We start from the raw sequence: 11198 nt of genomic DNA, 5'->3' as shown, positions 1-11198 counted from the left end.
ATTAATCCATAGGGTCAGAAGTTACTTAATGGCACATAACACAAACATGCATTCAAAGGAGAAGCTCCATTATTTGATGCCCATTCCATCTATAACAGACACTGTTTCTCAACAGTCTCGGTTAGGCCGTGTTAGGAAAACTTTCCACTTGAACTAATATATTTTAACCTTCACCAGTAATAGTCAAGTTCAAGACCTAAATCTGCTTAATGTTACCCTTCAACCAGTCCTCCTTGAGCCTCTGGATGTTGCAGTTACACTCTATTAATATTAAATAATGTGATAAAGTATATGTTTGTTTTGCATATATAGCAACTTAACTAGTCCTGTTGTCCTAAATTTTTTTTAAAGTACAAGTTTAATAGTAATAACTCTGAAGTAAAATCAGCCAGTGCATAGCACTGCTACAGCTCAGCTTATGACAGCGAAAGGTCATTGAACCTCTAATCCTATCTAACAATCCTGTTCTTTTTGTAGGTCAGACAGTAAGCGAGGCTTCTTCAGCATGCTTTTACAAACCTCTAACATGGAGAAATGAAGCTCATTTTTTTTTCTTGAAACATCTGAACTACTTGAGTAAATCATGTTCCATATTTTGCCAAACCATGCCTAAAAGAACAATTCCATACATGTGAAGAGAATCTCTTAATTCCCCAGGAAACCTCTTCATTCCACAATGTCCTGAATAAACTGGAATATTTCCTCAGAGTTGGTTATAGTTGAAAATAGCTCCCTGCAAGCATGGAGATCTTCTGGCAGTAAATGCCATATGGTGTACTATGCAATATTTCCCTTAGATTTGTTGCAAAGGGACAGGGTAAAAGTCAGAATGGCCAGGAATGGGCATTAGCTTTTTTCCTGACGCACATGAGATACACTCTCAGCACCGAATTATATAATAGGGAAGAGTGGTGACCCTAGGCATATATCATAGGAGGTGGTATCCAAAAAGGATAACATTTACATATATTGGTTGGAGCCATAATTTACAGATCCCATTCAACCACTCAGCTACACTTTATAAAGAGTTTAATATAGATATTTTTTATAGTGTATTATCACAGTTCTGACCACTGAGGAAGTCCCAGTAGGGTCGAAACGCATTTGGTCTTATGTGCATTTGGTCTTAGTTCTGTTTTTATGAAGTTTTTATTCTGTTTTTAATTGTGCACTATAACAAATAATAAAAGCCTCTGGAGTCGGCATTAAACAAACAAGAGTACCACAAAAAACAGTGGGATGCATTACGGACACTTGAGAACAATATTTTAGAAATCAAGAAGTGTAATTCTTACCCCTTTATAACCCGTTCCGGGACAAAGTGCAACAACCTTGAATGGGCATTAAACAAACAAGAGTACTGCAAAAAAACAGCAAGAGGCATTATGGCCACTCAAGAACTCAGCACCTTCTGGGGGTGCTCCAGAGGCTTTTTGGCCACATAAGGGTTAATAAAGATGTAGAATTTCTGCCTTTTCATTTCTAAAATATTGTTCCATAATGCACTCTCTTTTTTGTGGTACTCTTGTTTAATGCCTGTTCTGGCCCATTCTGGCTTTTACCCTGTCCTGTTTCAAACCTGTAACATGTCACCTTCAATAGAATATTTTGAGAATAATCCATGTTTTGACAATAATTCCCTTCCCCAGCCATTTTTCATACTTATCTTTTCATAATAATCCAGCATCTTTCAAGTGGAACAAAAGTTATGTTTTCCAGTTCATGATAATTTCCCTCACACACTGCTGTATCATCACATACTTTCTGATCTGACATTTCCAGGTATCTGTCAAAATCAACTTTCCTCAAAGCTTTCAATCCCATGTTGATTTCTTAGGGAACAAATCTCATGGGATTTACTTCTAAGTAAATACTGTATAAGGTTGGATTTAAAGATTAACTCCGACCAGTTACAGAATTAGGAGGAGCAGTTTTCAAATCTGAGAACATGATTTCTAAACTAGAAACATAGTTCAAGTTGAACCAGCTCGAGCACCTGCAATTAACCCGATCAACTTGCACCAGCATCCACTACAAATAACACCTGGGGCGCGCGCACCCCCACCCGGCTGTTCTCTCACTCTCCCGCCCTTTTCTGGCTTTCTCTTCCCCCGCCCCTTCTTTTTACCGAAGCCTGCCACCGCTTTCGTAGACCTAAACAACCACGGGAAGTGTGCGCTTGCGCGGCAGTCGTGACCCTCTCCTCCAGTCGCACTGCGCCTGCGCGGTTGTTTCCTCACACATGCTGTTGAGTGTTGCTGGAGTCCTAGAGTAGAAGGCGGGGGGGTCACTGGTGCCTGTGCTGTTTGTGGCGTCAGGTAAGTTCTGGGTCGTGCGGGGCTGGTCTTCCCTCGTCGGCCTTGCTCTCTTCCGCTTCACGGTATGGCCGAGTCGTTTGTGTCTCAGCGACGGGCGGAGCAGTTGGCTGGTTGGGAGTCGATGCCTCGTCCCCACGGCGGGCTTTGGGGGTGTTCAGCTGCTCTGACCACACTTTCCCCCCGCCCCCATCGTCCCCAGAGGCCGGGGGGGGGGGGGGCGAGATCTCGGCCTTGCCTTCCTGGGATGGCTGGCGCGCCCTGTGGCCACCCAGGCTGGCTTGCGGGGTGTAATTGGGATGCTGCATCTCTGGCTGGGAAGGGCGCGCCTGGCCCCAACTGGCCACCCGGGGGCAGAAAAAGGAGAAATGACACCTGGCAGGTTAGCGGTATGTGGACCGATAAAATCTAAGCAATGTCACAGAGTTCTTTTCCTGGGTTGGCAAGCAGTGCCTGCGCTCAGTGGTGCTGCTTTTAAGGCTGTGGATTTAAGCCTATTTAGTTAGAATGAAAATCCCGTTGAGCTCAAGTATAAGACCTACTTCCGTGTAAGCATTTGCTTACGATCGCGCTGTCAATTTCTCCGGGATGAATAGGTCTCGCAAAGCGTGGCGTTTGAGCTGGAATTTTTTTTTTTTTGCCATTCCTTCTAGCGTGTCCACGCGTCCTTCAGTAAACGCAAGAACTGTAGATAAAACTTGCTGCTGAAAAGAATCATTGTCTGATTTGCAGGCATCTCTTGAGAAGCAAGTGAACAGCTGCATCGTGCTTATTTCTTTGGGAGTGAACAGTTTGCAGGGATTTTGTATTACAGTAGAATCTAACCTTCTGTTGCCATTCTGATTTGAACTGATCATGGCTCGTCTCTGTAGAGCTTTCAGCAGACTGGGCCCTCCTTTTCCAATGTTGCCTTGTTTAGCGTCGTACAAAAATCATGTTGCCTTCATGATGAAAATACTTTTGAGGTTGATTTCTCTGAACAGAAGCAATCACTTGTGCCTATGTTGGAATTAAATGATGCATGCTCACAATGGTGCTGTTAATGCCCCTTTTGGAGAATAGCTTTGGTTAAAAGCTGCATTTGCAGCTATCATATGTGACTGAATATAGTCATTACCAGTATTGCAAGTTTGTCCTATAAATGATTAAATTGCTGTTTGTAAAATATGTATTTCTAGTAGCGAATCAGCACAAACACCCGGTTGCCTTTCTGTTAATTCTGTATATTTATAATACTATGCATAAATCTGATTGAAATCAGTGGGATTTGTATTTAGGATCAAGCTGTAAATGTGTATATCCCTTATTCGTCTTTAATTATTTATTTGCAAAAGTAATTCTGATGTATGAGGTAGCTGTGTTGTTGCATAGGTTGTATCTGTCTTCTTAGAAGGCTGTATATTGGGATGGAAAATGTTTATAAGAGTCTAATGGTCTACTAACATTTTAAAACATCCCAGTGTGCCCGTCAAAACTTTGAATAATCCCCAAATATAGGCTTAGAAATAGCAGGTTCAGGTGCTGGATAAAGGAAGCTTCAGCTTCTCTCATATTAAATGCTACCCATATGCTTGGCATTACATTAAAATAAAAAGCTCTGCCCTCAGTATTTGAGGAAAAATGAAACCTAGATTAAGGATGAATGGATTCTGTGAACTTGTAAGGGGAAAGAAATACCATTTTTAGAATGTTGGGGAGGAAGTAAGCTTGAGAAATTCTGCTAGCAGTAACTTTCTAAGGTTCTTTCTTGCTAATAAATGAAGACTACTAATTTCAGGAAGTAAAGCTTATTAGCCATACTGCTCAGTCTTCTCTGTTTCATTTCTTCTCAACTGGATACAATCTAGTTGGTGCCTTCTCTTGGTCTAATTTTGACAGTTTCTGTAGAACTTGGTATCAGTGCCATCAAGCAAGCATAATTTTGATGGGAAATTAAAACACTAATTCACTTCTAGAGATATCTGAGGAAGAGGGTTCTGCAGAAATTATTGACTTGTTTTTCCTCTTACTGAAGGGAAGAAATCTAATCATAATTGCAACAAGCACAGAGAATGGTTCCATAATCTCTCTATACCTTTAAAAATAGGCTCAAAGATGTTTACAGGTAGCTCTGGTTTTCTTGTATTAGGAAGGATGCTGCAGGGATGATTCAGTGTATATATATAAAACTTGACAGAGGAGCACTCTGAATTGCCAGCTGCATCAATCAAAATAGAAAATAATCAGCTGTAGACCTGAAAACTTTCTCACTAGTAAAGAGGTTGGCGTTCCATGCTGTTCTTGAGACACTTATATAGTATTTTCAGTGCATATGAGTGCATTAATATGATCTTAGAACAAAAATAAAAAGAAAGCTGTGCTAGTCTGTAGCAAAAAAGAACCAGGTCACAGGGAAGCGCCAACATTCTTATCATTTTACAGAATGTGTAAAACCAGACGGTTAATTTCCCTTTCTGTGTTTCACATATATATCTGTTGTAAGCTGCCCCAATACCTTTCTGGAGATTGGGGGCTTAGAAAACTAACAAATAAAATGAATGAATGTACTGTTTATTGCATTATTTCCCAGCTTTGCTGTTCAGTTCTGTTACATTCTCTTATATTCTACTATAAGAGCCAAGGCCATTGCATTCAGGAATACAGCAGGTGCTAGATTGGGAGGATAGGGTGGAAGAACTCTGCAGATAGCCTCTCCCTCCCCCCCCAGGACCTGGAAAGGCTGCAGGCAGCTGTTAGGGAACTCTCCGGCAGGGGCAGCTCTCACGCAGCAGGAATCTGCAGCCTCCAAGCCTCAGAGGGAAGTGGAAGGAGGAGGGGGTGGTCAGGGGTGGGGGATGGAAAGTGATTGGCTGGCCACTAGACAGGCAAGCTGGCTGGAGGAAAAGGCACTGGGGTGGAACAGCCACCCTGAGTGGGTGTTAAGTGCCAGCACTTAAGCCATGAGACTCGCTCCTCTTTCAAGGCCTTACCAGAAATATATTATGTGGAAGAGATGTAAAGAAATGCTTTTTTTTAAAGGCTAGAAATTCTATATTATATTGTTTTCAATACCTTTCTGTCTAATTTTGTAACCCAGTTTTTATTTCTGTTGTTTTGTTTTAAATTGTATAATCTGCCTGGAGTCTCAGTGAAAGAGATAAATATTAAAATAATAATTATAATAAATATTATGAGCAACCAAAATAACATAACCCACTGTGTGTGTTTTCAGTGTATCCAGAAATCTTCATCAGGTTAGGTGTTAAAAAGGGGAGGAAAAGATCGTAGTTCAGGAGTAGGCCACTGGACCATTTCTGGCATTTTTTTGGGGGTGAGGGGCAACAGAACATGATCTAATGAAATGACCACTTGTTGTAGGGTGAGGCTGCATGTTTGAGGCCACTTGTCTCTGATCTATTTATCACTAACATGAATTCATTACTTAGCTTTGTTTAAGGTTTATCAACAAGTCAGGATAATATCTAAGATAAAACCTAACAAACCTTTATTGCTGTCTTAAGTAAACTTATCTTGGCAGAAAGAATGTTTTGTGTACATGGAAGAAAAAAGATTCAGACCATTTTCTTTCTTAAAGGCATGAGATGGATGCTAAAGAATTTTAAGTCAAGTATGGTGTTAATGTTTATGTTCAAGATAAGTTATTATTTTGATTACTTTGTCTTTTGTTTTGATAGTTTAGACAAGAAACAATCTTGAAGTATTCTTTAAAAAATTTCAGTGACGTGATATACTTCATGCCACTTGAATACATTCTGCTGAAAGCATTCTAATACTTAAAGGGTAGAATAATCATAGTACGCTGACTTCTAGACATTGAGTAGTGCAAATACAGTGAAAAGTGCAGGCTTACAAAAATAGGTTATTATATACATTTACAAATTACAAATATATGATCTGATGAAGTCTGCATGCACACAAAAGCTTATACCCAGAATAAAATTTTGTTGGTCTTAAGGGTGCTGCTGGACTCAAATATTCTTCTCATTCTCTGTTGTCCCCTTCTTCTTTTGCCCTCGATTGCTCCCAGCATTAAGCTCTTCTCCAGGGAGTCCTTCCTTCTCATGAGGTGGTCAAAGTATTTGAGTTTCATCATCAGGATCTGGCCTTCTAAGGAGCAGTCAGGGCTGATCTCCTCTAGGACTGACCGGTTTGTTTGCCTTGCAGTCCAAGGGACTCACAAGAGTCTTCTCCAGCACCAGAGTTCAAAAGCCTCAATTCTTTGATGCTCGGCCTTCCTTATGGTCCAACTTTCGCAGCCATACATTGCAATTGGGAATACCATAGCCTTGACTAGACACACTTTTGTTGGCAGGGTGATATCTCTGCTTTTTAGGATGCTTTATAGAGTTGCCATAGCTTTCCTCCCCAGGAGCAAGCGTCTTTTAATTTCTTTGCTGCAGTCCCCATCTGCAGTGATCTTGGAGCCCAGGAAAATAAAATCTGTCACTATCTCAATTTCCTCCCCATCTATTTGCCAGGAATTCAGAGGGCCAGATGCCATGATCTTTGTTTTCAAAGAGGTAGATATAGCATGATTCAAATGTAGGCATGTAAACAAATTGAGCTTTAACCAGAATCCACAATGCACCTTGTCAAGACGTCAGACCTACAATGGCTCTTCTTATGTCAAGGTCAGGAATAGAGGGTAGCAATTTGGGAGAAGCAGTTACACTATTTCCCACTCCCTTGTGGAATATTGCATGGTGCGATTCTCTCCCCTTGTGGAATACTTCAGGGTATGATTCTCTCCCCTCCCCCATGCTATTTTACATCTATACAGCTGGTTGGGGGATATGGGCTGGGATGCCATAAATATGCTGATGATACCCAGCTCTGTCTGTTAATGAGTAGCTGGCTGGATACACTCCCAACATCACTGGCTGAATATCTGGAAGGTGTGACGGGATGACTCTTGCAGAGTTCCCTGAGGCTTAACTCCTCAAAGAAAGAGTTTTTATGGCTGGGGGGGAAAAGGACCAGAAGAGGTAGTGTGCTGCCCCTGTCTTGAGTGCAATTAACAACTTCACTTTCTGTCAGGAACCTGGGAATGATTTTCGATGCCTCCCTCTCTGTGGAGGCTCAGGTCATGAATGTAGGGTGCTAGATGTCTTGCCATTTTCACCAGGCAAAGCAACAGTGATCCATGTGACAATCATCTCCAGGTTGGATCACTGTAACTTTTAAATATAAAGATAACTAACTAATTTGCTGTTTAGATCCAGAAGCTACAGCTGGTACAAAATGCGGCTGCAGGGGTCCCTGGAGGGCTCATATTTAACCTACCGTCTGCCAGGTGCTGACATCATGAGAAATGCGGGATTAGAGGAGTCACAAATTGGGATCAAGATTGCAGGGAGAAATATCAACAACCTCAGATATGCAGATGATACCACTCTAATGGCAGAAAGTGAAGAGGAACTAAAGAGCCTGTTGATGCGGGTGAAGGAGGAGAGTGCAAAAGTTAGCTTGAAACTCAACATCAAGAAAACAAAGATCATGGCATCCGGCCCTCTCAATTCCTGGCAGATAGATGGGGAAGAAATGGAGATAGTGACAGATTTTATTTTCCTGGGCTCCAAGATCACTGCAGATGGGGACTGCAGCAAAGAAATTAAAAGACGCTTGCTCCTGGGGAGGAAAGCTATGGCAAATCTAGACAGCATCCTAAAAAGCAGAGACATCACCCTGCCAACAAAAGTGCGTTTAGTCAATGCTATGGTATTCCCAGTTGCAATGTATGGCTGCGAAAGTTGGACCATAAGGAAGGCCGAGCGTCAAAGAATTGAGGCTTTTGAACTCTAGTGCTGGAGAAGACTCTTGCGAGTCCCTTGGACTGCAAGGCGAACAAACCGGTCAGTCCTAGAGGAGATCAACCCTGATTGCTCTTTAGAAGGCCAGATCCTGAAGATGAAACTCAAATACTTTGGCCACCTCATGAGAAGGAAGGACTCCCTGGAGAAGAGCCTAATGCTGGGAGCGATCGAGGGCAAAAGAAGAAGGGGACGACAGAGAATGAGGTGGCTGGATGGAGTCACTGAAGCAGTGGGTGCAAACTTAAATGGACTCCGGCTAATGGTAGAGGACAGGAAGGCCTGGAGGATCATTGTCCATGGGATCGTGATGGGTCGGACATGACTTCGCACATAACAATAACTGCCAGGTGCATTGGCTGCCAATAGAATTCCAAATCAAGTTCAAGGTGTTCATGTGCCCCTCTCTGTGTTCCATCCTCATATTGATATCCCCCACACAATCTGTGAAATTTATCAAGATTAAAAAGAACATTGCATGAGACAGCGGGGATTGGAGAGTGAAATAGAAGCGAGCCAAGTACACCTCCCTTAGGAGGTTGTTCTGTATCTGTGGGGCTGCCACTGAAAATACCCTCCCTTGTGTGTCCACCAACCTTCTTTGGTCCCAAGGCATGTGGGGTTTTAAAGGACAAAACAACATTATGAGTTGGGCTCCAAAGCAGATTAGTAGCCAATGTAATTGCTGTAGTGTCAGGATCATGTGCTCTGACTAGCTGGTCCCAACCAGTGTCATAGCAGCAGCATTCTGTCCTGGTTGCGGTTTCCAAACATTCTTTAAGGGTATCCCCAAGTAGAACACATTGCAGTAGTCCGATTCTTGCAGCCTTCTTGAATGTTGTTCAGGGAATTTACAGATGATACTTAGGTCCGTGCTTTGGAATTTACAAATAGGTGCTGTTTCTTAGCTGTTTATCTGAGAAATACTGTTTTAACAACAGTAGAGAATCCAGTTGTACTTCATAGGAATGTTGTACTTCATAGGAACAAAGCAAATAATATAATGAGTATATTTGCTAATTAAAATCTAGTGCTGGGACACTTGAAGTATATGTTCTTGAAATACATATTTCCAGAGAAGGAGAAATGGCTTTAAGGTTTCAAGACCATCCAGAGTCTGAAATGTATACAACTAAATAGAATTATAACATTATAAAGGATCTTCTAAAATTAAGCACAGTGTCTGAGTCTTTGGGTGACTCTTCTAAGATATACTTTTATTGCATTTGAATGATTTGCATGGGCCATAGCTCTCAATGAAATTAGAACTGGAAACCTTCGTTTAATTGTAGTATCTATTTCTATAGCACAGGGAAGCGCTGTTCTACATGAACCGGTTTCTCTGGCTCAAATATACCAACAAATTACATTTCGCTTTTAAGGAGGAGAAGGAATAAAATGCTGAAATGTGTAATAGCTATACAGCCCCTACACGTTTTGGATGTGATTTTGCCAGGAGGACTTTCAGATCCTTTTCCATTCCCTTCCCATACATACACTGGAGCAAAGTCATGTATGGGAATGGAATGAAAAAGAATCTCAGATTCCTCCTGGGAAAACTGCATGTGAACTGCATAGACTGTATAACTATACAAAAATTTCATTTGCACCATTTTGTTTTTTCTTGCTTTGCTTTGGTGTGGCCCTCCTTTCCTTCTTTGCTTCTAGGAAGGAAGCATAAAGGTAAGTGGAAGAGAGTATGCAATCATGATGAAGTTTAGGCAACAGTCACCAAATCATGGATAATCTTGCCCCCTCTAGTGTAGTCTACACTGTCTCCAAGGTCTCTGACCTCACCCCACCCCTTCATATTACACAATATTTCTGATGTGCCTGTTTTGGCATTCTTCAAATATAATGGCCAATTATGGATGTCCATTATGTGAACATGCCTGGGGGATCCTTTGCTTGTGTGTGCCCTCCCTCTGTCTGTACAGCTTATTAATTGAATGCTTTTGTTTTCATGGTGAAGCTTTCCTTCGTGACAAACTGTGATTTGCACTAGGATCCCACATAAAGGTTTAATCCTAAATTGGAATGCAGTTTTTCAGGGAAGAACATATATCTTAGCTTGTAGTTTGTATGAAATGCCATGTTGCGTTTCGCTGCAAAAGTCTTCAATTACATCATCCTGCAAGAGCCTAAATATCCTTCAGGCTAGTCTGTTTAGCAGTGGGTTATGATTTTGCCATTACAGCTGAAGCATGGTTATGTCTATGTTTATTTACAATTATTCAAAAGGATATTCCTTATAGGTTGTGGCTTTTTGTTCCCAACCGGTACCTATATTTACAGCTGAACTATATTGTCAAAATGGAATTTTCTGTCCTTAGCTCTGTTCTCTTGTAGGATTGCAGATAGTTACAGTTAGAAACTACTGGTGTAACTGAATAGATTCAAACTGAATATGAGCTTTGTTATAGCATGCAGGCGAAAAAGTCAGAGTTTTAAAACATTTTTTTATATATAGTCATTCATTTATTCCTGACTGGCTATATTATGCAGTTATTTGTCTCTCACCTGAATAGTGTTGAGCTTTGGTATGCATGCATCTGGGATTATAATACATAAAAGGGAGTGTGAATATTGGTCTTAAAACATGTTACTATATTAAAATGCTATTTGCTGAAAGGAATGAAATTTAAAGTCTCCAGATATAAAATTTGAAACCCACCTATTAACAAATTGAGGTAACAGTTTATATCAGTGCTGAATATGAACTGTAACAGCAGTTGGCTATGTGAATTTGTCCTTGGTTTGTGGTAGTACATGTTTCCAAAGCCTTGTTTGTTTGTTCAAGAAACCCCTTGTATAAAGGAAACAAGAAAAATTATTAGCACTCAAATCAAATTGGCATTCTTTTCTACTGTATAGAGAACATACTAATATAATGGCAGCAATACATTAAAATTCAACAACAAAAAATCAGCTAGGAAACCCCCCAGAATAATGAATGAATTAATTTCTTATGGTCATTAACCAGAATATCAAATAGCGTATACAGGATTAATAGTCATGCTTAAGAGATATAATAAAACATAAACAGAATAAATCTTTCTATAAAACCAAAACA

At 40.8% G+C, this 11198-nt stretch overlaps 1 protein-coding gene across 3 annotated transcripts in view; it reads left to right on the top strand.

Moving 5' to 3' along the window:
- The first annotated feature begins 2147 nt into the window (after positions 1–2147).
- NDRG3 (NDRG family member 3) overlaps positions 2148–11198 on the top strand; it is a 44550-nt gene continuing 35499 nt past the window's right edge. For 2 of the 3 annotated variants that reach the window (XM_077335221.1, XM_077335219.1), the window contains exon 1: positions 2148–2318. The gene's annotated coding sequence lies outside the window, so the exon portion shown is untranslated. Of the gene's footprint in view, positions 2319–2444; positions 2705–11198 lie in introns of those variants that run through there. The other variant, XM_077335220.1, reaches the window with a different exon arrangement.

The sequence above is a fragment of the Paroedura picta genome, chromosome 4 (assembly GCF_049243985.1).
Source record: "Paroedura picta isolate Pp20150507F chromosome 4, Ppicta_v3.0, whole genome shotgun sequence".
NCBI lineage: Eukaryota > Metazoa > Chordata > Lepidosauria > Squamata > Gekkonidae > Paroedura > Paroedura picta.
This window is presented reverse-complemented; position numbering and strand designations above follow the sequence as displayed.